At 41.2% G+C, this 27,330-nt stretch overlaps 2 long non-coding RNA genes across 3 annotated transcripts; both read left to right on the top strand.

Annotated features, from left to right (window-relative positions):
• The first annotated feature begins 605 nt into the window (after nucleotides 1-605).
• Nucleotides 606-4,433, top strand: LOC147576027 (uncharacterized). Of its 2 annotated transcripts, XR_015241998.1 has the most exons (3): nucleotides 606-704; nucleotides 791-834; nucleotides 3,209-4,433. It is a non-coding gene; the product is annotated as an uncharacterized LOC147576027 (long non-coding RNA). The 2 variants fall into 2 exon arrangements; XR_015241997.1 differs by having other exon boundaries at nucleotides 684-834.
• Nucleotides 4,434-16,172: 11,739 nt separating this feature from the next.
• On the top strand, nucleotides 16,173-27,082 carry LOC147576026 (uncharacterized). Its single transcript, XR_015241679.1, has 3 exons — nucleotides 16,173-16,295; nucleotides 22,465-22,681; nucleotides 23,972-27,082. It is a non-coding gene; the product is annotated as an uncharacterized LOC147576026 (long non-coding RNA).
• Nucleotides 27,083-27,330: the final 248 nt, after the last annotated feature.

Genomic DNA, 27,330 nt, shown 5'->3' with positions numbered 1-27,330 from the left:
ACAAAACTAATAATGACAATCTTTTTTAAAATGTTTATTCATTTTTGAGAGAGAGAGACAGACAGAGAGTGAGCAGGCGAGGGGCTAAAAGAGAGGGAGACAGAATCTGAAACAGGCTCCAGGCTCTGAGCTGTCAGCACAAAGCCCAATGCAGGGCTCAAACTCACAACTGTGAGATCATGACTAGAGCTTTACCAACTGAACCACCCAGACTCCCCTAATAATGAGGTATTTTTAATTAAATGTAGTTATTCATAGAATTTAAACCATGTTGTATGAATCATTATAAGAGAAAGAAAATTTTAAATAAAACAGTACACATAGGATCGGAAGGATTGGAAATAGGAGTGTTAAAATCAAAAACAAGCTGAGACCAACCTTGAAAATTCCTTGAGCAGATAAAACCAGTTTGGTCGGGTAAACAAAGCTGAAGTCAGCTTATTTTGTTAAGACTAACTTGACCCGGGTCACTTCTTGCTTTTGCTTCTAGAAATCATAAGCAAAATTTGAACTGCTTCCCAAGGTTATATGAAGGAACCACTGACCAATTCCCTATCATTTAAAGAAATTCCAATATTCTAACCAATCATCATGAAGAATAGTCACTGCTTTCTCGCTACATACGCTTCTTTATAACAATGCACCCCTGAGCCTCGCTTCATATTTTGGTTTAAGTGCTTCCATTCTGCCAACTGTCTTGTTGGGTGAGCACAATACACTTTTACTAATTACTGCTTTGGTGATTCATCTGTTTCACTTCTGTTATTTCTGAACTTTTGACATTCCACAGGATCAGAAGTGAGATCCAAAGAAACCCGCCAATGACTCAGGCTGGTGAGTAAGCAGGTGCTGGTACTTGTTTAAAGAAAGTAATTTAAATAAATATAAGTAAGATAAAAGTTTACACGAAGTCCATGGATATTCATTGGATTTCTAAATCATCTCCAAACAAAATAAACATTAAATGCTAAGCATAAGTTTATCTACTTGGGCTTTTTAATTTTTTACAGAGACAAAAGGTATTTGAGTATTGATAAACATGTTCTGTGCCACACTGAAATACTTACTACAAGGGAGAAAATACTTCTAGGAATTATGAAATATATTTAAAATTGCTAATCCAGTACAGGATACTAAATATGATAGTTCACTATTGCCTAATTCCTAGTTTTCACTGGAAAGCAAAGACTACCAATAGTAAAAATTTATAACTGATATGTAAAATAAAACTACTAGGTTTAAAAAAAGGGATAAAAAATGACTCTGTATGAAAACTAAGTAAGGAAAATAGAATATGGTGTGGGAGGAGGGGGGCTGGGTAAGGAAAGATATAAATGATTGTTTGAAATTAAGAAAAGAAAAAGGACAAAACTAAATGGATATAGGAAGTTGTAAAAGGTTTATGGAAAATGAATCTTCTGAAAGGAATTTTATGAATGGTCAAGCTAAGATTGGAATGGATTTATTTTTTAAAGAGACAATTTTAATATCAAAAGTATACTGATGCAGTGTTAGAACTTGGTTTTATCTCTGTTAAAAGGATAATGTGTTTTTTATTTTTTTAGATTGGTGGTCTGCTTTTTATAAGGAATTATAAACAAAGTTTCTTTACCTACAATGTAATCTGCCTAGGAAATAAAGATTCTGTGTCTTATGAAATTATTTCCTGTGCTTTACATTGTCTCTTTCAAGTCTCTGATTACTTCAAAAAATAACGGAGTCATCTCTATTAGAGCCAAGGTTTTACTTGCCTTTGAAGTCTTTTAATTGTCACTTTGGTTGAATGGATAACTAAGTCAATTGCATCTTGGTTTGGATCTTTAACCATGGCTATTTTTAAGGTTTTTGTCATTCACAATTATTTTTTACTCTCAATTCTTCTCTAAAAGCATTCTGATCAATTACAAACAAAAGTGTTTTATCCTCAAAGAGATTCACAGAAAGGACCCTACCAAGTAATTTAAAATGCAGGTTTCTGGTGACTTTAAGACTATAACATTAAACTGAGTAAGAATTTTAAAACTTCAATGGAAAACTGATTGATTCATAAAGCTGCTAACCCAAGATGAAGCAAAACAGTAATTGTGTAACACTGAATGAACTGATGAGGATGATTATAATTTTTACTACTTCATTTAAAACAATTGCCAGTTCTCTGTGATGAGAACCTTTCCACAGATCTGTACTGAGCTCCATGAGGATAAGAAACTCTGAAGGAGGGGAAAACAAGCAAACAAAACAAACAAAACAAAACAAAAAACACACACACACGAAACTATTGTTAATTCTTTAATGTTTTGTTTTCCAGATATAAAGAATTCTTTTTTTCATCTAGTTTAATCTATAACTTACAACAATTTGACGGTACATATTTGCAACAAAGGTTGAAACATTTATCTTTTGCTCCCTATCTGTCCCCTGCATAATTTGGAAACTCTTACTGAATACTCTTGTTTTTCATGACAATGTATTAATTTGCATAAGTTCAGTAAGAATCTTTTCTCCTTGTAAAGGGACCAACTGGGTAAATCCTAGGCTTAGCTTCCTAGCTTCAAGAGGGTTTTCAAAGTCCAATCTGAAATTCCTTATGAAAAAGTCCTTATGAAAAATTCCTTATGAAAAAGATATACTTGTTTTTAATATCTTAGTGTTTATTTATTTTTGAGAGAGAGAGCGCAAGCGGAGGAGGGGCAGAGAGAGGAGGGAGACACAGAATCCGAAGCAGGCTCCAGGCTCTGAGCTGTCAGCACAGAGCCCCACGCAAGGCTTAAACTCATGAACGGTGAGATCATAACCTGAGGTGAAGTCAGATGCTTAACCAACTAAGCCACCCAGGCGCCCCAAAGCAGATTTAAAACAGCCTATATGGTCAATCACTATTCTTGCTGCACCTCTATAAATATCCAGGCCAAGTTTATTAAAACAAGACTTAATTTGCAAACAAATTAGTCTTACTGTGGTTTCTTTTCATAGAAATGGGGATGATTATAAAGAGAAAAATTATGTTTCAGTCATGTACCTTTGTAGATACCAGATTCCAGTGTTGTTAATTGAGATTTTGTTTTCCACCTATAAACTGGACTAGATCCTGAATACTTCCAAGTTTTCTCCAACATTTGGCTAGAACTCTCCAAACTAACATTTTCCATTTTCTCTCACTCTTTTGACTTGCAATCACTATACAGCTAAAACTGCCCTTTTCTGGAAGCCATGCAACTAAAGCTGGATAACTTGATATACACTTCAAAGAAATCAGCACAACAGCTCATGTGTGGACAATCTCCATGCCTACTGCTATGCAGCCACTCAGAGCTCACCAGAGACATTCACACTGCAAACCAGGAATGTGTCAGATTGCTGCTGCCTGCCTTCACTCCATCTAAAGATGCTTAGAACCCGACGTCTAGAAATCTTCTCAACTGGCTGCTCTCCAAACTCAGAAACTGAATTTATAATTTGCTTAAACTATTAACCTTTGTTTTTCTTCTGTTTCCATAGAAATGCCTCTCATTAAATTACCTGATTGCTCACATCAGAATGAGACCTAAAGCAGGTGAAAATTCACCTGCAACACTGCCTCCTGAAATAAAACATCCTCATATTCATCCTGTCCTAAGTAATCATGAGGATATGTGTTTGCCGAGACATCGTGTTATGCCTATAACCCATTTGAGTTATTTAACTGGTTAAATCTCGGTGTCTACAGTCTCAGCTCTGGGGAATTTCTCAATCTGTGGCTATTGTTCTCCCTATAATCATCATATTAATCTCACTAGCGTATCGTATACTCTCTCAGGTTTTAAACACCTGTCAGTCCCCACTCACATGCCACATGGTATTCACAAAGGATTAGGCAACTGGATGGAATCAACAATAACTACACAAATGATGAAGATAGTGACTACATGGCCCTCTGGCCTGACTACTCAACTAATGGAAACAGCAGATATATGATTCTTTGGCCTGATTACATCAACAGTGGTAAGGAGAATAACGTGATACTCTCAACCTGCTGAGAGAATGACCAAAAGGGAGGGAATTCTCGAAACGAAAACCAAACTAGAGACGAGCCTTGAAAATTCCCTGAGCAGACAAAACCAGGTTAGTCATACAAACAGAGCTGAAGTCAGCTTATTTTGCAAGACTAACTTGACCTAGGTCATTTCTTGCTTTTGCTTCTGGAAATCATAAGCAAAACTTGATCTGTTCCCCAAGGTTGATATGAAGTAACCACTGACCAATTATTTATCACTTAAGAAAATTCTAATATTATAACCCTTGTGAAGAATAAACTGTCAGTGCTTTCTCACTATATAAGCTTCTTATAACAATATACCCCTGAGCCCCACTTCATGTTTTGGTTTGAGTACTCCTGGTCTGCAAACTGTCTTTTTGCGGTGTGCACAATAAACTTTTACTAATTACTACTTCAATGATCAACTGGTTTTACTTCTTTTTGACGGGAGCTGATATTAAATGTTGGGGTTTGGGAGTGAATGGTCAAGAAAGAATTCTTGAGGCATCTTTGGTGCAAAAAGGGTGATTTTATTAAAGCACAGAGACAGGACCTGTGGACAGAAAGAGCTGCACTGAGGTTGTCAGGAGTGGCTGATCATATACTTTTAAATTGGGAGGGGGTTAGGGATAGCATAAGTTCCTAAGGAATTTGGAAGCAAGATTTCCAGGACATTGAGGGGCTAGCTGTTGTTAGGATAAGGTCATTTACTACTGTGTAGTAAAACCTTAGTCATGAGACCCTTCAGGTGTACATCAATGGGCCATATGCTTAGAGGATGATTGCTAACATATACCTTGGGGGGTAGAGATAAAGAAAGTTTTCAAAGGGATTTATTTGTATATTAAAGAAGACTTACAGGATCCTGGAGGTTATGATAAGGTCAAGCTAAGGTTGCTTTTTGCCCTTAGCAAAGTATTAATATCAAAGCAGTTGAGTTCCTGGAAGAAGGTCACTCTGTCTGTCTCAAGGACTTGTCAATGGGCTGTAAATTGTAGGGAAGTTTAAAATTTTTCTTTCGCCTTTGGTCTCCACATCAGAGATATGAGTAAGTTTTTGGCAAAACAAAAAACAAGATGAAGAAATGAGATTAAGATGGCAGTTTGACAATAACTGTAAATCAGTTAAATACCCTTCTAAAACAAAACGACTACCTAATTCATATCAAAATGAAAGTGCACCTACACCCTATCTTCGAAAATCTAAAACAAAGTAACACAGAAAGTTTAATTGTGAAAGACTGAACAAAGGTAAACCAGACAACAAAAGTAGAGCCACAGTGCTCATGTCAGACAATGTAAATTTCAAACCAACAAAAAAGTGCTAAGCTGAACAAATAGGATTGTATTACTTTTGGTGAAGGTACATCCTACAATGACATTCTGATATAAAAAGAAAAACAGTTTATATGCCAGGTAACACAGAATTAAATATAAAGAAGTAAAATCTGTTGGAAATAAAAGATGTCAAAATAAACCCCAAAACAAAAAACACTGTATTACATTATGTTAGGTCCTACATGACTTAGAGTCTCTAGAAGACAAAATAGAAATGAAACAAATATGGCTTAAAGTAGTGGTTTTCAAACTGTCTCCACAGTGTGTATGGTCAGGGACAATAAAAGATATTGAAAAGGCAGTTTGGACCATCCATCCTGCATCTACCAGCATTCCACAAGACCTTGCATTTGAAAAACATAGCCTTGAGAAGGCAGTGGGGTCGAACATGTTTCGTTGTTTTTAAAAATCACCATGACACGGATTCAAAAGTCAGGTTCTAAATTCAGTGTATGTCAGTATTTAATTTTAATGGCTTCCATGGTCAAAATGCTACTTACAAAAGCCCACAGAACTACATCAAAGAATTAAACCGAACGTTGCCTTCACTCTTTGAATCTATTATGCAAAGGGGTGTGTTTTTTTTCGCTAAAATTCTGTTAGTAAATTTCCATTATCTCAGCTGTCAATCAGTTATTCATGTCAAATATTTGGAAGGTGCAGTTTGTTTTATTTTAACCAAGTAAACTCAAAAACAACAAAATTATTTGAATGGTTTTTAAAGCAAGTTAGATTTTTTTTGAATTCTGAGGTTTCTGGGTATGCATATTTGAGAAGTATTACATGTGACACATATTGTCTTCAGCTACAAAATCACATAAGGATGAAACATTCCAGACACCTGCTTTCAAAATGCTCTTTCCTTAGCACACGTTTCTGTCAAAAACCTGTTTCTCAACTTGTTAAAACATCACCTCAACCTTGAACGGACACATTAAATGGGTTAGTTTCTTCAAAAATGTCTGCCTGGTCACCAGAGGGAAAACAAATCATCAAATTTTAGAATGCTTATCTTTCTGCATGAGAAAAAATGTGTTTCACTCTATCTTTAAATTTGATGAATCTTTGACACATTTTACCATGAGATAACCACCTCTCCTCTGTGAGGGACAAATAATACCCATGGTCACGGCCCTTCTCTTCTGAGTATGTTATAAAGATTCTCCCACTTTTGTTGTAAGCTATATCAAAAACACCTCTGGCTTCAGTTTGGTGTATTTCCTGATCCATGATGGAGACAATGGATAAATTTCACGAAGGATGCAATCCGTGACTCACCCTAGGACCTGTTTTATTCCAGTAGAATCAGCCATTCCATCTGTAACTACACACACTCTGTTTTCCATTCGTCTCCACCATAAAACAGTGGGGTTTTAAAAATTGTTATTAAAGAAGTAATGTACTGTTGAAAAACTCTTTTCTAGCACACTTAAAGAATGTACTAGACTGGCTCACCGTACATGCACAATGTGCTTTGTGCATTTAATTACTGAAAGATCATCTTGGAGACATTCTCAACCAAGACATCTGTACTTTCATCCAACGTATTTATAAAACCTCCCATACCGAACAATTTGTGCTAAACCTTGTTTTTTCAGATGTATAACAATGGATTTACCTGTTTTCAAACATGTTTTGCTAATAAAGGAAAATACTTTTACATTGTTGTGATGTGGTTTTCTGGGTATAATCTCAGTGGCTTTTACCCAGAAAGGAAGAACAAGTGTATACCCTGTGACGTGTGGCTTCTTGTCTTTCAAACAGAAATCTCAAAACAGATTTTACGTGCTTTAATACATTTGAATTGAATATTGTATAACTTAAATATGGCTTAAAAATACATACACTTCAGGCTCTGAATGCTTAGTTTTAAATGCCTTGCTACTGGGAGGGCTTCACATGACTTGTAGATAGCATTTCACAGTCTAGTATATATTTAGACTTCTTGCAAGATCTGATTACATCATGGTTGCTTTGACCTCTTGGTGTGACTGATGAAGACTTATAGTAGGAGTAAAAGAAATGTTGCTCAACCACTTTGGAAGTTTGGTTCATTTTTTGCTCTTGTTTACTTGTATTAGTGTTATTTTGCAAGAAACTTTATAATCCACTTTCCATTGGGGGGGGGGGTGGGCAGAGAATTCGTTTTGTTGAAACTAGAAAATTATCTTTAAACCTACCTAGCTGGAAACAGGTAAATTGTAATGCATCACAATATGCTAAAAGCTAATAAAAACAGGTTGAAGATGCCATCAATGCTCCTGTTTGGAAATGTCCACAGATCTTTTAGGAAAACTTACTTATAACACATGGCAGGTAACTTTCTGGCATCAGTTATCTATGGCCCAAATAAAACTATGTAACAAAACCCTAATGACATACAACAACAAACACTTTTTCACTCAGAAATCTGAGAGCCTCAGCTGATTTGCTGCTGGGCTCACTACTTCATGCCTCTGAGATCAGCTATGGCTCAGCTAGGGGGTTCTGCTGATCTTGGCTGGGCTTGCTCTAGTGTCTGAAGGTTGGCTGACTGTCAGCTGGTCTAGGGTAGCTGGGATTACTGGAACAGCTTGGATCTTTTCCATTTCTCATCTTCCAGCAGGTATGCTCACGGTCATGCGCAGAGAGCAAGAATAAGCAAATCCAGTCCTATAAGATTCTGCTTACATTATGCTTGCTTCCATCCCATTGGGTAAAGCAAGTCATATGGCTGAGCTCAGAATCAGAGTGGAAGAGTACCAGCGGTGTGGATGTAGGGAGGGGTGAAGAGTTGGACTATTCTTATAATCAATCTACCACAATCAGCGTGGCCATATCAAGAGTACAGTAAACATTAATAAAACTTAATTTGTTTTATTAAAATAAAAACAAATAAATGTTTTATTATTTACTTTCTAAAATCTGCATATACTCTGAAATATGTACAAACCACTTCTGATATTATTGGTTCTCAAGGGCCTAAATAATTTAATGATTTACTAGCTACATTGATTGATTTTTTTCCCTACTGACAATCCTTCATACTTTTAAGACCACGAATGAGATTTCAATAAATGCTAAAGAATAAAAATTTATAGACCACATACCCTAGCCACAAAAGAAGGAACTGAAAATTACTAGTATTCCTTTTAAAAACAAAAAGATGGGGCACCTGGGTGGCTCAGTCGGTTAAGCGTCCGACTTCAGCTCGGGTCACGATCTCGCAGTCCGTGAGTTCGAGCCCGGCGTTGGGCTCTGGGCTGATGGCTCAGAGCCTGGAGCCTGCTTCCGATTCTGTGTCTCCCTCTCTCTCTGCCCCTCCCCCGTTCATGCTCTGTCTCTCTCTGTCTCAAAAATAAATAAAACGTTAAAAAAAATTTTTTTAAATAAAAACAAAAAGAAAGGGGTGCTTTGGTGGCTCAGTCAGTTAAGCAGCCAACTCTTGATTTCAGCTCAGGTCATGATCTCTCAGCCTGTGAGTTCAAACCGCATCAGGCTCATTCCTCACAGTGCCGAGCCTCCTTCGAATCCTCTATCCCCTCTCTCTGCTCCTGCCCCACTTCTGCGTGCATGTTCTCTCTCTCTCTCTCAAAAATAAATGTTAAAAATGTTTGAAAAAAAAAACAAAAAATAAAAAGAAACAAAAGACTTGATCATTTTAAAAAGAACTTTTTGAAATAATTATATGAGGTCAAAAAGAAAATCAAAATCCCCAGTATAAGCTATTTTTTAAAAACAATACAATGGAGAATATTACTACACATACATACACAAGGAATGTGGTCAAATCTATCATTCAAATTTACTGCTTTATAAAAGAAGGGATAGGGGCACCTGGGTGGCTCAGTAAGTTAGGTGGCCAGATCATAATCTCATGGTTCCTGGGTTGGGGCCCGGTGTTGAGCTCTATGCTGACAGTGTGGAGCCTGCTTGGGATTCTCTCTCTCCCTCTCCTTTTGTCTCTCTTTCTCAAAATAAATACTATATATATATATATATGTACTTTTAAAGTCCACATACATGGATTTAAAATCTTAAAGGAATGGGACACTTTAATAAACAGATACAAATTATCAAAACTAGCCCAAAATTATATGAGAACTTTGAAAATTTTCAGACAGGAAAAAATTTGAAAACATCAAAGAATTGTCAAAGAATTAAGTCCAAAACTGATCATGGCACAGATAATTTTCCAAGTGAGTTCCTTCAAATCTCTTAAGAGATACTTCAACTACTTTCTAAATGCCTGGAAAAAGAGCACAAAGTAAAGGAAAAGCATAAGTCAATTACATATATAAATGCAGGGGCACCTGGGTGGCTCAGTTGGTTGAGCATCAGACTTCAGCTCAAGTCATGGTCTCATGGTTCATGGGTTCCATCCCCACATCAGGCTCAATGCTGTCCGTGTGGAGCCTGCTTTGGATCCTCTGTTCCCCTCTCTGCTCTCTCTCTCTCTCTCTCTCAAAAATAATCTTTATATAGATAGATAGATAGATAGATAGATAGATAGATAGATAGATTAGATTATATACATATTATATAATATATATATATATATATATATTTAAGGGCACCTGGGTGGCTTAGTTGGTTAGACACCTGATTTCGGCTCAGATTGTGATCTCGAGGTTCATGAATTCGAGCCCCTCAATGGCTCTGGGTTGACAGCTCACAGCCTGGAGCCTGCTTTGGATCCTGTGTCTCCCGCTCTCTCTGCCCCTCCCCCATTCATGCTCTGTCTCTCTCTTTCTCTCTCAAAAATAAATAAACATTAAAAAAAATTGTTTAATATATATTGAAATGCAATTATCTGTGAAATTAAATCCACAAAATATTCAAATAAATATACAACATAACTATGTAAAGAAGCATCCATGAATACAAGGAATGCTTAATATTTGGAAACTTATTAAAATACTGTGGCACATTAATAAGTTATTTTCTAAAATCTGCATTATTACCTAGACAGAAGTAGGAAAAGTGTTTGATTAAATTAATATCTTGTTTATGCTGCGGGTGCAGTGTGGGTACCCTCTTAGTAAAATCAAAAATTAGAGCGTATTTCTTTAATGTGTCAAAAATGATAATAAGTATGTTAAGTCAACACCAGGCACTGTTCTTTATGATTCAATTTATTTTATTTTATTTTTTAAATTTTTTTTAATGTTTATTTATTTTTGAGACAGAGAGAGACAGAGCGTGAGTAAGGAGGGGCAGACAGCGAGGGAGACACAGAATCCGAAGTAGGCTCCAGGGCTCAAACCCATGAATCCCGAGATCATGACCTAAGCCGAAGTCGGACACAACCAACTGAGCCACTCAGGCGCCCCTCTTTATGAGTCAATTTAAAAGAATTTCCATTAAATTCAGTAGCAAGAAAAGAATGTTTGCCATGATCACCATTATTTTGCCACTGTTTAGGAATCTGTATTCAGCAGAATAAGAAAAAGGAAAAAATAAAATAAAAATAAATATAATAAGTAAAAACAAAAATAAAATAAAGCATCATTGATAAATATATAAACATATATAATTTTTATTATTTTCAAAGATCAACAAAAACCTATTAGAACCAATAAGAGAGCTCAGTAAGACAGATTATTACAAACAAATATGCATAAGCCATTAGGTTTTTAACCAGGGGAAAACACCTAATAATTTAATGTGGAAAAAAAATTATTTCATAATCATAACAAACAGTGTAAAACACTTGATATTTGATTAACCAAATGTGGAGAAATTTATAAATATATTTGTAAAAATAAAAGAAAGCTATACCATAAACATACATGAAGAATTAAAAGTAAAATTGCAAGATTTTTTAAAAATGTATTATTATTACTATTATTTTTAGTAATCTCTACACCCAAGGTGGGGCTTGAACTCATTCCTCAGATCAAGAGTCATGTGTTCTTCTAACCGAGCCAGGAGCCCCAAAGGGCAAAATTATTTTTAATTTTAATGGGATGCTAATCAAAATTGCAATAAAGCTTTTTAGTATCTCGCCAAAATAAATATATTTTATTATATTAAAGAAAGAAACATTTCTTAAAGAAGAGAGGTATGTATTTCCAGTCACAAAACTGTGGCACTAGTGAAGAATTAAGTTATTAATGAGGGGAAAAACTGACAAACTCAGAAAATGACCCAAATGTTTATAAATACTGTTTATATAAGAGGGGGATTTGGAACCAGACAGCCGGCACAAAACAAGAGTTCTATTTCATAAATAATGAGAAAATTATTTAAACATTTAAAAGTAATAAATTAGATTCCTCATAAATAAATTAGACTCCTACCTCATACCACACACTAAAATAAATTCCAAACAATTAATCAGCTAAATCTACAAAATTAAATCATTGAAGAAAATAGAAGTGAATAGTTATCTGATGTTAGAATAAGGAAGGTCTTTGTAATCATAAGAGCAAATGAAGAAACAATGAATGGAAAGTCTGATTGATTTTACCACATAGGAGTTTTAAACATCTGTACATCTAAAAATACCATGAACAAAATTAAAAGACCTCTAACAAAATAGGAAAGATATGGGTAACCTACACTACACACTAGATCAAGAGTTAGTACGTTTCATATATAACAGAGTGAGAGAGAGCTCCCATAGGTCAGCAAATGCTCCAATAGACAAATGCGGAAAGAACCTAAGTCAATTCATAAAATAAGAAAAGCAATGGAAAATACAGTTAGTCCCTCCCTTATCCATAGAGACATATTCGAAGACCCCCAATGGATACCCAAATTCACAGATGGTTCCCTACACATAGGTATCTATGATAAAGTTCAATTTATAAATGAGGCACAGTAAGATACTAACACAACGACCAACAATAAAATAGAAAAGTTTTAACAATATACTATAAAAAAAGTTACGTGAACGTGGTCTGTCTCCTCTCTCTCTCAAAATATCTTACCGTACTGTACTCACCCTTCCTGTGACGATGTGAAATGATAAAATGCCTACATGACAAGATGAAGTGAGCTGAATGACATGGGTCTGTGACGTAGTGTTAAGATACTACTGACCTTCTGGCGATGTGATTGATTCATCAGGAGGATCAACTTGCAGACTGCGGTTGACCGAGCGTAACTGAAACTGAGGAGAGCGAAACCACAGATGAAGGGGCTACTGAAAACAGTAGATAAAACAGTCGACCTCCTGTGAATTCAGAGAAATGTAACATAACGCAATGATGAGATGATATCGTTCACATAGTAAATCGGCAATGTTGCTTCATTTGCTTTTGCTTTGTGTTGGGTTGTTTTGTACCTAGGTCAGTGAAGTGCAGCAGAATGGCCATCAGTCTCTGATGAGAATGCAAATTGGTTCTGTGGTTCCAGAAGTCCATTTGGAATCACAGATCCAGGGTCTTTCATTAGGGTATGCTTTTTCAGAAATAACTCTAAGGAAATTAGAGATGCACACAGAGATATTTGTACAACGATGTTCATCATGGCGATATTTATCATTCAAAAAATAATTAGCAGCAACCTAAATACCCAACAATAGGGGAATGTAGCAATAAGAGATAGCCTAATAATCTGTGGCACGTCTACATAGCAAAGTAGCTATTAAAATCATGAATGGAAGATTATTTAATGAGGTAAGAAATTCTTCATAATACAGTATTAAATAAATGAAGACAACCCATGCATGCAGTATGATCACTAATTAGTTTATGAGAGAGAGACTTAGAAAATGAAAGAATATGCTATAATTTTAATTTTGATGATAGTTTTCTGCATTTCTAGTTTTTACAATGAACTTCTATTACATTTACAAATCAGAGGGGAAATAAGAAATTTTCTAAATTTACTCATTCAACACTTTTTTTTTTCTTTTTCAACGTTTTTATTTATTTTTGGGACAGAGAGAGACAGAGCATGAACGGGGGAGGGGCAGAGAGAGAGGGAGACACAGAATCGGAAACAGGCTCCAGGCTCTGAGCCATCAGCCCAGAGCCCGACGCGGGGCTCGAACTCACGGACCGCGAGATCGTGACCTGGCTGAAGTCGGATGCTTAACCGACTGCACCACCCAGGCGCCCCTCATTCAACACTTTTAAAAGCACAATGTTCTGCAAGGTTAGCATCTTAGCAACTCTCCTAAATAATCCATTGTTCCTTCAGATAGATTGAAGTCATCTGTCTGGAATTCTGAAAGCTGACAACAGCCATTTCAGACCTTCCAGTGTTCTTTCTTTCAGATGTAATAGACAGAGATCATCATGTACAATAATGGCAGGAAAAAAAGTATACAATGGAAGTTTGGATTCACATTTCGAAAAAGAATATGTAATGAATAGAGTCAAGTGGCAAACTAAAAAAACACACCATTAAAAAATCTCTTAATTTCACACTGCCAACAGGCCCGTCATATTGGAGTTAAGAATTCTTTTTAAATCTGTTTGGCAGAGATTTAATGCGACATACAGAAATAGAGTGAACAGGCAGCCATCGATCCCCAGAGGGATCTCTCAGTCTGAGACGGCCACCAGGAGACAGGGTCATTAGGTGTGGGGAGCTGCTCCGCTCATCCAGCTTCCAATTTTAGATTCCATCTCCAGGCTGGGGGTCAGTCAGTTCTCAGAGCAGCAAAGCCCCAGTTATTGGGAAACTCTTTGTCCAGAATCCCCGAGGGTGAACCGCCCTGAGCCCAATATAGGGAAAGGAAGACGTGTGGAGGGGAAGAGGAAGTCAGATGGGTGGAAGGTGAAATCCAAGACAGATAAAGGGACTCTGAGCCCCACACCAAGGTAAGAGTAAGAGGCTGAGGATCGTGCCTTGGGTGTGTCCACAATGACGGGGAAGGCTTGCTCTCGTTATCTCATTAAACCTCCTACCTGCTCTGAGTGGTCAAGAGATGAGACAGAGTTGAAGGCACTTACTCTAAGCCACAATCCAGGAACCAGGGAGCAGGAGTTGAATGCAAATCTGTTCCACTGCCTCTCCCACCCGGCTTATTTCTGCCTCAGTCTCAGTGGTGACAGCCTAAGTGACGCTTGGCAGTGAGAGTCCATACAGGCACCGTACCACCACCACCCCCCCCCCCTTCACAGGGCCAAGCATGCTCATGGAACAGCACTTTCACCTTTTGTCTTTTTTCTCCTCTTCCACCTTGACTCTGCTTTACTGCAAGAGTCTCATGTCTCTGGCTTGCCTTTTCACATCGCCCTTGTGTGGACAGCCACCCACTTCACCATTTTCTCTGCATAACCCACTCTTTCTCCAGGCTGTGTAACTCCTCCCATTGAGCCAGATCTGCTGACCCTCAGGGTCTAGACCCTTGCCCCTGACCTCTCCTTTTTGTTCTCCACGTACCCCAACAAAGTTCTGAGCTGTAAAATACATAGAAGTTCTCGTAACACAGAACATTTCAAGGAAAAGATTAAAAGACCTAACCTCTCTCCCAGAAATAAACTACGTATACAATTTACCAAATGAAGGAGACTAATAATGAATACAGCTATAGAAATAGAGACCATCCAAAACAAGGAGAGCTCCCGAGATCAAATAAATTTGGCAAACAGAACATACTCTCTCTTGTTCACAGTGCATAAGAGCCTTAGGCTTTGAATAGTCTTTCCATTAAAGGGCCATTTTTTAACCCAAATTTCTCTGAACACAGAAACCTTTCATAGGACACATGTTAACATTTCATTGACCACTAGTTACATGGTAATAAATTACAGACACAGTTTGAGAAAGGCTGATACTTGCTGATGTGCTTAATGGTGTAAATCACAGTAGGCCAGGAGAGGCTGAGCAACGCTCCTGTTCCACTCATGCGCTCACTTTCTGGTCGGCCTGCCCCACCAACACTCACCTCAGAGCTGCCCCACCCATGAATGGGCAGGGAGGCTTAGACTGTACAGACATGGATTCAAACCACTGTGACAGGACAGATCCACTAACTTCTCCAGGCATCAGATTCCTTGATGGTCAAATGAGCATCACGCTACATAAGTTTTAACATACTTGGCATGGCCTGGACCACAAGAATATTCCCCATCCCCTTTCTCTCTCTCTCTCTCTCTCTCTCTCTCTCTCTCTCTCTCTCTCACACACACACACACGCACACACACACACACACACACACACACTGATCTATACTGAATCGGCCTCTCCCCTCTATCAGGGTCGATATACTCATTGAGGAGATTCTTCAAACTGTTTAAAATTGCTTCAAGTTTAGCCTTGCAAGCACTATGTGCAGCAAGTGGAAGTCTATTTCTTGAGCTATTTCCATTTTCCATTTGTTAGTGACAGATGCCTGCAATTACTGGAACTTCAGGAACAACACTTCCTTCCAAATCACTCTGCAAATACCAGAGACAGAACACCTTCTCCTCTTGGCTGCTACATTGGGGTAGAGGACCAGGGCTGTTGACGCTCCACCTCTGATATAAGACAACAGCTTCCACGCTCAATGTTCCTGAAAACCGCCTCGCTTCTTGGGATTTTTCTGTGCTCAGTGATGGTGTCCCGTGTCACTCTCAAGCCGTCCTTCTCCCCACCAATCAGTTTTAAAGCTGCGCCTCTTGCCTTACTGGCCTTGTGTGTCATTCTTCTGCGGCCAGGTGTCCTGGCACACCTGCCCCATCTCACGACAGGACTGGGAAGTAGTCAGTTAGCTTGCAAACTGCAGTAACTAGTTTGCAACCCAGATCCAAAGAGTCACCCTTTGATCTTGGAGGTTGTAACACTGTGAGTGATTACCCAGAGAGACTCGAACTTGGAAATTAACAATTAATTTTCCTTGTTACTTATTAGAACTGTTCCAGGCTCACCTGTGCTTCTCAAGTCCTGGCATTTTCATGCCTGCAGAGAGCTGCTGAGCTCACCACAGCATGCTCATCTTGCCCTGGAATGGGGAAATAGCACTTCCTGACCTAAGACTCATGTTTGAAAACTCCCATCAGAAGGAACACTCAAGGAGAAGGTATGCGGGAACCTGCCTGAATGAGCCCCTGGGACTTCAGGGTTGACAGTTTACTGCAAAATGGAATTGTAAGCAGCCACCCCCACTTCTCCCCATGGAGGGCTTGGTCCCTGTCTTCTGGTCGGAGTGGTGGTGAAGCATGGGCTTGAGAGACAGAGACCTGGAAGAGAATGCCCACCCCACTGTTGATTGACCGTGGGGCCCTAAAACAGCATGGCTCCAGGAGGAATGGACTTAAAATGTCTGGGCCCCTCTTCTCCCTTATCACTCATGGGTTACCCAACACATTCAGCCACTGCTACCATAGGAAGTGCCTGTAAGATCGTTACACGGGGATAAGTTCTTGCCAAACTGTGCCTTAACCTCTGCATGGCCCTCCAAGGCCTCAGGAGAGGCCTGGAATAGCAGAAAGGGTGTCGTCTAATGGGGTGCTGACCCAACCTCCCCTCATATTCCCTCGAGGGTACCTTCCACTCGACACAGAGGGGCAGGCAGACTGGACAGAGAGAGGGAAGAACCAGGGAGGACCAGGTCTGGAAGAGAGGTTAGTCACACCTGTGGCTGGGCTTTGCCTATAGAAATGAGGCTCCCTCTGATAACAAAAGTGTCCATAGGAGCAGCTTGTGAATTATTTCCTTTAACGCCCCAAATATAATTCTAATCTATTCCTTTCTCCCCACACTTACTGTGAAGTCACCCTCTGAACTCCTAAGTAATTCCTTAACTCCAGCCTCACTCCTCCCTAGGCCTCCACCCTCAGGTACCAAAGTGAAGTTTCAAAACTAAGAATCTGGTCATGCTAACACTGTGGTGTAGGCTCCTTATCTCCCACAGGAAATAACACAATAGTTTTCCCCAAGACCACCCACATCAACCCCATTAGGTCTTCTCTTGCTGTATTCCATAATCCACACTCCACACAACAGTCAAAATGATAAGCTGGAAAACAGAAATCAGGTCATGTCATTTCCCAGATTAAACAGCATCACGCTCTGAAAAGAATCCCAACCATAGGACCACATATACCCTCCCTTCCTACTGCTCCTTCAGTTCAGTCCCTCACCTCTGCACTCCTGCCACACGTGTCATCTTGCATTCAGAGGACCCACCAAGTTCATTTCAATCTTTGCCTTGTCACTTTTTCAGGCCAGAATCTATTTACCTCACGTGAACAGAGTAACACAGCTCCTCCTCAACCATTAGGGACCTGGTAGAAAACAGAAATGCTTCTGGGAAATCTCCACTCCTCAGAACCCAAATATGTACTTGGTTGTACTCCAAATGGTGGATCGGATGGGGACTTTTCTTCCACAGAGGTGATCAACTCATACTATTCAGCATAGGAGAGTGGTGTGTAACATATATAGAACTGGACTCCCCAGGTTCAAGTCCTGGCCCATTGCTTAATAGCTGTGCAAACTTAAACAAGTTACTTAACTTCTCCGAGCTGCAGTTTCCCCCTCTGTGGAGTGGAAATACTGATAATAGTATAGCTATGTCTTCATAGGCTACTGTAAGAATCAAATGGATTACTAGGAGAGCATTTGAAAAATGGGAATGATAATAATATGAGTTACTCCAGCAGCAATAGAGATAAGACCAGATAGTACCACGTCAAACATCATAAAGAGTTGGGTGCCCCGAGTGCCCAAGACAGTGCCTAGCACGGAAGGTATTCCATCTTCCTTTGGCCATCCCTGTCCTACCCATTACCAATCCCAGCCCTAACCTTATGGGCAAGTAAAATTTTGGATGCTTTCAATGCTTTTGTATAACATTGACTCAGGGGTTAAAGGCCTGTTTCTGATCATTATTCATCTTTTCATTACTGTCATGTATTTTATTGATTTTGCATTGAAATATGTTTTCAACATTTTAAAATGAGACTCTTGCTTCAGCGGATCCCAGATCCTAACATCTGGTGAATTACAAACAATTGTGTGGGTTTCTTTTTCCTCTTAATTTTAATTTTAAAAATCAATAAGTAATCTGCGATGCCTTTAAAAGATATTAAATAACACAATCAACTTGGATTTTATTATGAAGATATTTTCAACAGTGGCTGCACAAAATCACAGGATTTGTAAGACCTGGAGGTGCTGGGCTTTCTAGAAAGCTTCTCATTAAGATCCAGAATGGAATTGGAAGGGCCTAGGGAGAACATCCAGGTCGTCAAATGTTAGCAAGAGAATGAAGTCAAGATAAATTAACAGATTTACTGGAAATTACTTTTTTCCATCCAAAATAAGAATACCTTTTGAAATAGCTTTGGAATAATCCTAACTTTACCTACTATTTACTGAATAGCAGAACATCAATTAGAAAACATGTTGCTTTTGGCCACTAAAATATTTGTATCTAGGCAGTGTGAGAAGAGACAGTGGGAAGGTGGCTGTCTAATCACTGGCAATGTTAGCAGCCTGAAGTGCCTGAAAGGCAGGCAGCTCCTCTAGGGAGCTGGGAGCTGGGTTGGGGGTGGGGGTGGGGGAAGCAAGTCCGAGGCTTAGAGGCTTGAAGAAGCAGGTGTCTCACCAAAGTTGTTTTTGTTTTTGTTTTTGCTTTTGAGAGAGAAAGGGAAGAAGTGCTTGGGGTGCTGGGAGAGAGAGAGAGAGAGAATCCCACAAGTCAGAAAGAGAGAGAGAGAGAGAGAGAGAGAAGAGAGAATGAGAAAAGGGGTATGCCCAATGCAGGGCTCATGTTTTGACCAGAAGCAGGGCTGTGCTCACCCGAAGGGGGGCTTGAGCTCATCCAATGTGGGACTCAAACCCATGAACTGTGAGATCATGACCTGAGCCAAAGTCAGTTGCTTAACTGACTGAGCCACCTAAGTGCCCCTCACCAAAGTTTTTAAGCATCAGGGAACAGAGACAGGACAGAGCCAGCCCTCCTGATTTGCTGCCCAGTACCCTTTCCATATTCTAGGCTAAAGGTAAAACTCAGAAGCCCCTTCATCCACCAGCCAGTGGTAGGGAGACTGCTCAGGGCAGCCCCCTGGGACACACTGACTCTGTGTGTCACTCAAGCTCAGGACTGAGCCCATCGGCCCCTTGAGCTCCCCGCAAAATACAAGTTGTCTCTGTAGATTCAGTGAATTCCGGGAGCTCCTTCTCTGCTGCCTTCCAGATTTGAAGACGGGGAAAGAGTATACACATGCACTCACATTTTGTTTAAATCTAGCTCTGCCAAGTCACTGAAGGACCCTTTTTGACCCTATAGCGCTCTCAACTGTACACAGGGCAGGATAATAGGTGGCCTTCTACCTCTGTTCCAGCTTCACTAACCATCTCCCACATCAAACGCAGCCCGAGACCACTCACTAGCTTGCCCCTGTATAGTGCCTTCCCCTTGACAGACTTCCACCTTCAGACGATAGTTCACCTTACTCCAGATCAGGCCAAAGCTTGGGAAGGGAACTCTTAGTTCCCCCAGCATTGCCATTACCAGGCCAGGGTGGGAGTCAAGGCCCTGGCCATTCCCCAGTAACTGAGACAACACTGCCATCTTGTGGTCAGAAATTCTGCCTGCCGCCAAAGCCGCCCCAGGCTCACCAAGAGGAGCCCTTCTCAGCCCCGCAGGTGGGAGTGGGACAGTCCTGTGAGCACCCTGCCTGCAGCAGGTTCACGGTCCAGCAGGACACCCAAGTAACCCACAACATACATACACTGGGTGATAGAGTCCGTAACAGCCTCAGACCTGCCATACACAGGGGTTTCCACCCAGTCAACAAATAATCAGTGTGCAATACTCCAGAACCAGGTGGTAATAAGAGGCATGCAAACAATTACAACCCAGTGAGAAAAGTGCCAATTAAGGCCTGTACGATAGCTGTGGGAGCTCAGAGAAGGGAGGGACAAACAGCCTGAGGCTAAGATAAGACTTCATAAGTGACACTGGGTCAGATTCTTGAAGAATACTTTAGAGTCATCAAGGAAGCAAGGTGAGGAATGAGCAAGTCTGAGTCTTGCAGAATAGATTCAATTTAGAGATGGAGTACTAAGTGTGGAGGGGACATGCTCATGGTGTATTCGAGGAGAGGCAAAAGTGGGAGGACACAGACGGAAAAAGAGCAGAAGACAAGTCTGAAAAAGAGAGAGCTCTGAATGCCAGAATAAAGAGTTCAATCTGTATTAGATTGCTGGAAATCACATGATAAAGTTGTATTTAAGAAGAAATAATGCAGCAAAGATAAAGCATGAACTATATGCATAGACAAACAACTGAATAGATACTCAGCATAATGTTAGCAGTGGTTGATCTCCAGGGAAAGGACTGCATGTGCTTTTTGTGCTTTTCTTATCTTTCTATTTTAATGAATTTGTACTACCTTTGTAATGAAAGAGAGAACCATGCAAGTTATTATATGAAGCCTCTGAACGGTGGGGTCAGGAAGCTGCCCACCGGCCCTCACTGCTGAGGGTCAGTCTCCTGCACGGGGAAGCTCCTCTCCACAGCGGTAGGCCAGGGAATCATGTAAGACTCAGGATCAGAGACTCAGCATCCATGACACCAGAAGGACCTTGGCAATCTACCCAACCTCATGCTCCAGACCAGGGAAGCGAGATCTATTGTAGGGGCAGGGGCTCACCCAAGGATGCACAGCCCCGCCTGGACCTCAGGGTTCAAGCTCATCTCCTGCTGCCCACTCAGGGCCCTGACCTTTCCCCCTGCTGCTCTCCACCTCCCATCGCCATGCGGCCAGATGCTTGCTATGCCCAAAGTTCCACGAGGCCCACAGGCAGGGAGCAGCCAAGCTCAGGAGGTGTTGGCAGCTCTTCCTGTCCCTCTATTACACTAAGACATATGGTAAAGCTCCACTTGAAAAAGTAAACAGTTGGGGCACTTGGGTGGCTCAGTCAGTTAAGCGTCCGACTCTTGGTTTCGGCTCAGGTCATGATCTTGCAGTTAGTGAGTTCGAGCCCTGCATTGGGCTCCATGCACACAGTGCAGAGCATGCTTGGGATCCTCTCTCTCTCTCTCTCTCTCTCTCTCTCTCTCTCTCTCTCATCCCTTCCCCTGCTGATGCTCTCTCTCTCAAAAGCAAATAAATAAACTTTAAAAAAATTTTAAAGAAAAAGGAAACAAGTGAACACCAGGACTTTTATACGATTTCATCCAATACTTCTCAAACATGGTACTGGGAGGTCCCACAGACCCAGTCTGCGAAGTCCAAACTGTTTCCTTATTCATACTAAGGTATAGTCAGTTTCTTTACTCTCATTCTTGCCTGAGCATACAGAGGAACTTCCTAAAGGCAACCAGATGTGTGATGTAGCCACACATTGAGTAAAGCTTCTGAAATGATTGTCAAATGAATGATGAAAATGAAGATGTGAGCTTGATTCTATTGATCTCCTCGACTGAATGCAAAAGTAGAGATGAGAAACCCAGCGGTCTTCTCTCCAGCTTGATATTAGAGAAAGTTGCAAAGATAGAAAACAATGCCACTCTTCTCATTTTTTTGTTCTAAGTTTTTGCATTAGGAAATATAGGTATTTTAAATGTCATTATGTTCACAGCTTGTTTTATTTTTAATAAGTTCACGAATAAGTGTATATATAATTTCTCATTCCTGATTTATAATATCGTAAATGTTGTTGATATAACCCACAGAAACTAAAATTTTTTGCAATTGCCATTAATTTTTATGAGGATGAAGAGAGCCCGAGACCAAAAAATTTAAGAACCTCTAATGTGACTTTCCAGTTTTTCACTCTACCCTTCCCTGCCTGACAGGGTCACCTGCCAGTTTCCTCCACCTACAGGGGACGGTCTTCCTCTGTCATCCCTTTATTTATGGAGGTACACCTAACACACTTCCAACCGGTTCTCCCTTTCTCCCTTTCTCTTTCTCCCCCTCCCACTCTCCCCTGCCCCTCTCCCTCCTGCCCCCTCTTCCTCCTTCACCCATCTCCCCTACCCCACACGGTGCCCTCGGCCCCAGGCAAGGCTAGGCTGATGGTATTCTGGGCACAGAGTGTCTTTCTTCCGTCTCTCCTGCTCTCCTGCCACCCGTAGCAGCCTTTGAGTCTGCAGCCTACAAGCTACCTGTCCTTCCAACTGCTTCTGAACTGCACTTCTTCCTGGCAGTTGGCCCCCAGACCTCTTTAAGGGGATCCCAGACTGAGGAACTGGACAGATTAAGGTTCAAACCCACCTTTTCATTATTCAGCAATCATTTCGGGACAGCCAAGTCCATGTCAGATGTGGAGGATCCAAAGAGTAGGACATGCTCCCTCGGCTGCTCATCGTTCCCGAGGAAATGAAGAAGGAGCTAATGGTTCTGTCTGGGAAAGCCAGGAAATGCTTCACAGAAGCTGTGACATTTGACATGGATCATACAAGATGAGGAGGAGTGTACAGGGTGAAGAGCCAAAGATATTTTCTCGGTGAGAGAAGCATCCCTTCAAAGGCACACAGATGTGAAAATGCACCACCACATGCATGAGGAAGTGAACACATCGATGCGGGCAGACTACAGCTTGCATGTGTGTGTTCAGATGTGCATTGTGTGAATGTGGCATTGTGTGAGCGTGTGTGTATGGCTGCGTGTGTGTGTGCATAAGTATGTGTGTGTCTGAGCGCATGCATGCATGTGGACATGGGACCATGTGTGTCCCTTGAATGCGTATGTGCTGTGGCACACGTGTCCACATGTGTGTCAGTGTGTAAGCATGGCGATGATGAGGCAGGAGTGTCTCCTGAGAGAGAGAGGAGGAGGTGGGAGGAGAGCGGGCTGTGCCAGACGTGCTACACATGCTATTTTATCCAGTTCTCACCCCTGCCTTGCACCCACGTGTTATCTCATCCATTTTACACAAAGGATTGGTTGCACTACCAAAGGACATACCGTCCATAGGTGACAAAGCTCTAATTCAGGGCACACCTCTAAACAGTGTCAACCACGGGGACCAGAGATTGGGCTACCGGAAGGTCTGAACAAAGCCCAGCTCTCCCCATATACCCACCTCTCCAGTGGAATGTCACTGCATCCCTGAATGCCCAACATTATGCTGAGAACCTCAGGAGATATTGTTGGTTTTCCAGATAGTCCCTCCAGTGTGTTCCAGGGCAACTCCACACCTCGGTCACTGAGGCTCAGGCTAACACTTCCTACAAAGCTTTTCTGGCAATTAATTCAGAGAGCCAACAATAACACCCAAACCTGGGTTTCCATCTTTTTGAGCAGTCAGTTAGGAAATCAAGCAGGAGGTCAAGGGCTTGAGGAAGCTGGGAAGGACCCTCAGATCCTCCCCTGCTCAACGGGGCCTCTGAGAGCTTGGTTTCGCTCTGCACAGAAGCGTCCAGAAGAGGTCAGTCGTTGCTAGGCTCACTGACTGCCCTGCCTCTGCTGTTAAATCTAGTTCATTAAACTGATGACTAGAACTGAACACATCCCTGCATCTCCTTCCAACAAATATTAGCACTTGTTTCCTATGCCAGACACTGTTGAGGATTTCACACATTCTTGCCCTTAATTAAGCCGTGCCTGTTTCCTAGAGTCTAGTATTTCCATATCCCATGTTGTATAGAATGGAAGTGTGTCGTACATGACCTATTACAGTCTCATTTAATTTTTATATATTTAAATATTATGGGTTCCCCATGTTGCCTATTGTATGTTTTCTTTATATTCTATACAGTCATTTGAATGAGTCATTTACCACCTCATTTTTCAGATGAGAAAACTGAAGCCCGGCAGGATTGGATAACTTATCTAAAGTCCTGCAACGAGTAAGTGAAAAACAGAATGCAAAATCGACCTCTTCCTGTGACGCGGGATTGCGCCTTTTCCTCTGTGTCAGCTCTTGGAGTTGTCGTTCTCCGTCACAACTAGGCTGTGACCAGAGGCCGCCTGGACCCAGGTCCCGGCCTCTACACAACCTCTGCAGTGCCCCAAGCCTGACTCTGCCGCTGGGTGTGGCCGCTGCCCTTTCTCCACAGTGCTGAAAACATACTCTTAAAATCCTGGCCTGAAATCATTCAGCGAATTGTGAGTCATCCAGCAACAGAATACTATGGAGCCCTTAAAAAGTATATTTAGAGGGTTTTTATGGCCATGAAAAGAAATGCTTGTATATAAAACTAATAATAATAGACAAATACCTGTATTCATAGCATGAGATCACCAATAGAAAAAAAAAAAAAAAAATTCCTAGAGGAAAAGCCAGAAAGGAAAGTCACCAAATGCTAACAGTGGTTATTTCTAGATGATGGACTTACGGGTGCCTATTTCTCCTTCTTTTGACTTTTCCATATCTCACAATTTTCCACAATAGACATGCATGGCTCTACAATGGGGAGAGGAGGAGAGTAGAATATTTAACACCTGACTGTGGCTTGAGAACTGTGTGACATCCTTTTCCCAGGCACTTCCAAGGCCCAGGCTGGAGCGGTTCCATGTGCGGAGCCTGCCAGAGCCTCCCAGCAGGCAGCTGCGCCTGGGAAAACAGGCCCTTCCGCGGGGGTGGGCATCTGGGTTTGATTTCTCCACCCTCCTGTTCTCCTTTCTCGCTTCACCTGAATATCCCCTGGAGAAGGCACAGGCTGCAGCCTGAATCCAGCCCGTCCCTCCCCAGCCGGTCTGCATCTTCAGCCCTGCAGCCCCAAACCAGACACCCTGCCCTGACTGCCCAAGACGAGAGCCTGCCGGGTGACAACTTCTATTCTGGGGGCCTCAGAAAACTCCCCTAGCCCTGTGTCGCTATGTGTGCAGACTTCTCATAAGACAGTGAGAACCAGAAAGGCACCCAGGAACCCAGAATGTAAAAGGAACTATCGCCTCCCTCTCATTGCTGTCACCCAGGACCACATAGGAGGCTTCAGCAACTGCTTCTGTCCACGCCCTTCTTCCTTTGACGTGCATTTAATCAGGGCTTCCTGAGGAGGAAGTTGAGTAGTCCCTGCCTGGAGGGGTCAGTTCCACTGGGAGAGACTCCAGACAACACCCTGGATTAGCAGGAGGGTCGATGCCACTTCCAGGGGGTGGCTGGGTGAGAGGCAGATCCTATGTCTGGGAAAGGCTGGCCAGGAACAGGGGGTCCGGGCTGGATGCCTGATAGATGAGGGGTGATCAGACAGAAGAGAGCTAGGTGAGCGTTTTGTGCAAAGGCAGCGGCATGAGCAAAGGAGCAGACACACAAATGAGAGCGTGTGAGGCGTCTGGCAGGAGGTAAGGTGGTTAGAACTGCACTGTCAGTCCTGCCTGCAGAGCCGAGGAGGTAGGAGCTCCTTCTGGCAGAGGAGCCAGGAGCAGACCTGCCGTTAGATGGGAGACTGTAGCCACACAGGAGACAGAGCCAAAGCAGGACATCCATGGAGCAAGGAGGGGGAAGGGGTGGCAGGCATTCTACCGCCCTGCCCCCTACGCTGCCCTGGAAATCCAGCCTGGAATAAGAGCCACATATTTATTCAGCTCTGGTCTTTAAACGAGGAACTTCAGCCTTTCACAGTCCTCCCATGCCTGCAGACTTGCCATTGGGAACCAGAGAAGGTTACTCCCATCCCTGGAGGCCCTAGGCTGTGACTATGAACCTGGAAGAAGCTGGCAGTCTTATTTGTCAGACAGACTATAGAGGGAGCTCTTCTGCAAGAAATGAGGCAAAGCTGTAGTAATCAAAACAGTATGGTACGGGCACAAAAATAGACATAAAGATCAATAGAACAGAATAGAAAACCCAGAAATAAACCCACAATTATATGGCCAATTAATCTTTAACAAAGCAGGAAAGAATAGCCAATGGGAAAAAGACAGTCTCTTCAATAAATGGTGTTGGGAAAACTGGTCAGCTACATGCAAAAGAATGAAACTGGACACTCTCTCACACCATATCACAAAAAATAAATTTAAAATGGATTAGAGTCCTAAATATGAAACCAGAACCCATAAAAATCCTAGAAAAGAGCACAGGCAATAAGATTTCTGACATCAAGCGTAGCAACTTTTTTCTAGCTATGTCTCTTGAGGCAAGGGACATAAAAGCAAAACTAAACTATTGGGATTACATCAAAAAGAAAACCTTCTGCACAGTGAAGGAAACAATCAATAAAACTAAAAGGCAACCCACAGAATGGGAGAAGATATTTGCAAATGACATACCTGATAAAGGGTTAGCATCCAAAATATATAAATAACTTATATAAATCAACACCCAAAAAACAAAGGATCCAATTAAAAAATGAGCAGAAGATATGGATAGACATTTTCCCAAAGATGACATCAAGACATTCATGACTGGCCAACATACATGAAAAGATGCTCAACATCCCTCATCATCAGGGAAATGCAAATCAAAACTACAGTGAGATGCCACCTTGCACCTGTCAGAATGGCTAAAATCAAAAACACAGAAAGTAACAGGTGTTGATGAGGATGTGGAGAAAGGGGAGCCCTCTTGCACGGTTGGTGGGAATGAAAACTGGTGTAGCCACTGTGGAAAATAGTATGGCAGTTCCTCAAAAAGTTAAAAATAGAACTACCCTATAATCCAGTAATCATACTACTGAGTATTTACCCAAAAGATACACAATCACTAATTCAAAGGGATACATGCACCCCTATGTTTATAGTAGCATTATTTATAATAGCCAAAGTATGGAAGCAGCCCAAGTGTCCATTGACTGGCAAACAGATAAAGAACAAATACATACAATGGAATATTATTCAGCCACAAAAATTAATGAAATCTTGCCAATTGCAATGACATGGATGGAGCTAGAGATTATAATGCTAGGTGAAATAAATCAGCCAGAGAAAGACAAATACCATATTATTTTACTCACATGAAATTTAAGAAACAAAACAAATGAGCAAGGGGAAAAAAGAGAGGGAGAGAGATAGGCCAAGAAACAGACTCTTAACTAAAGAGAACACACTAATGGTAATTGGGGGCGGGGCAGGGGGGTGGATTAAAGAGTGCACTCGTTGTGATGAGCACTGGATGCCATATGGAAGTAGTGAATTATTATATTGTACACCAGAAACTAATATTACACTGTATGTTAACTATACTTAAATTAAAGTTAGAAAAACAAATGA

The sequence above is a fragment of the Puma concolor genome, chromosome D2 (genome assembly GCF_028749965.1).
Source record: "Puma concolor isolate L17-30 chromosome D2, mPumCon1.1.hap2, whole genome shotgun sequence".
Taxonomy (NCBI): Eukaryota; Metazoa; Chordata; class Mammalia; order Carnivora; family Felidae; genus Puma; species Puma concolor.
Note: the sequence above shows the minus strand (reverse complement) of the source record. Positions and strands in the feature narration are given on the sequence as shown.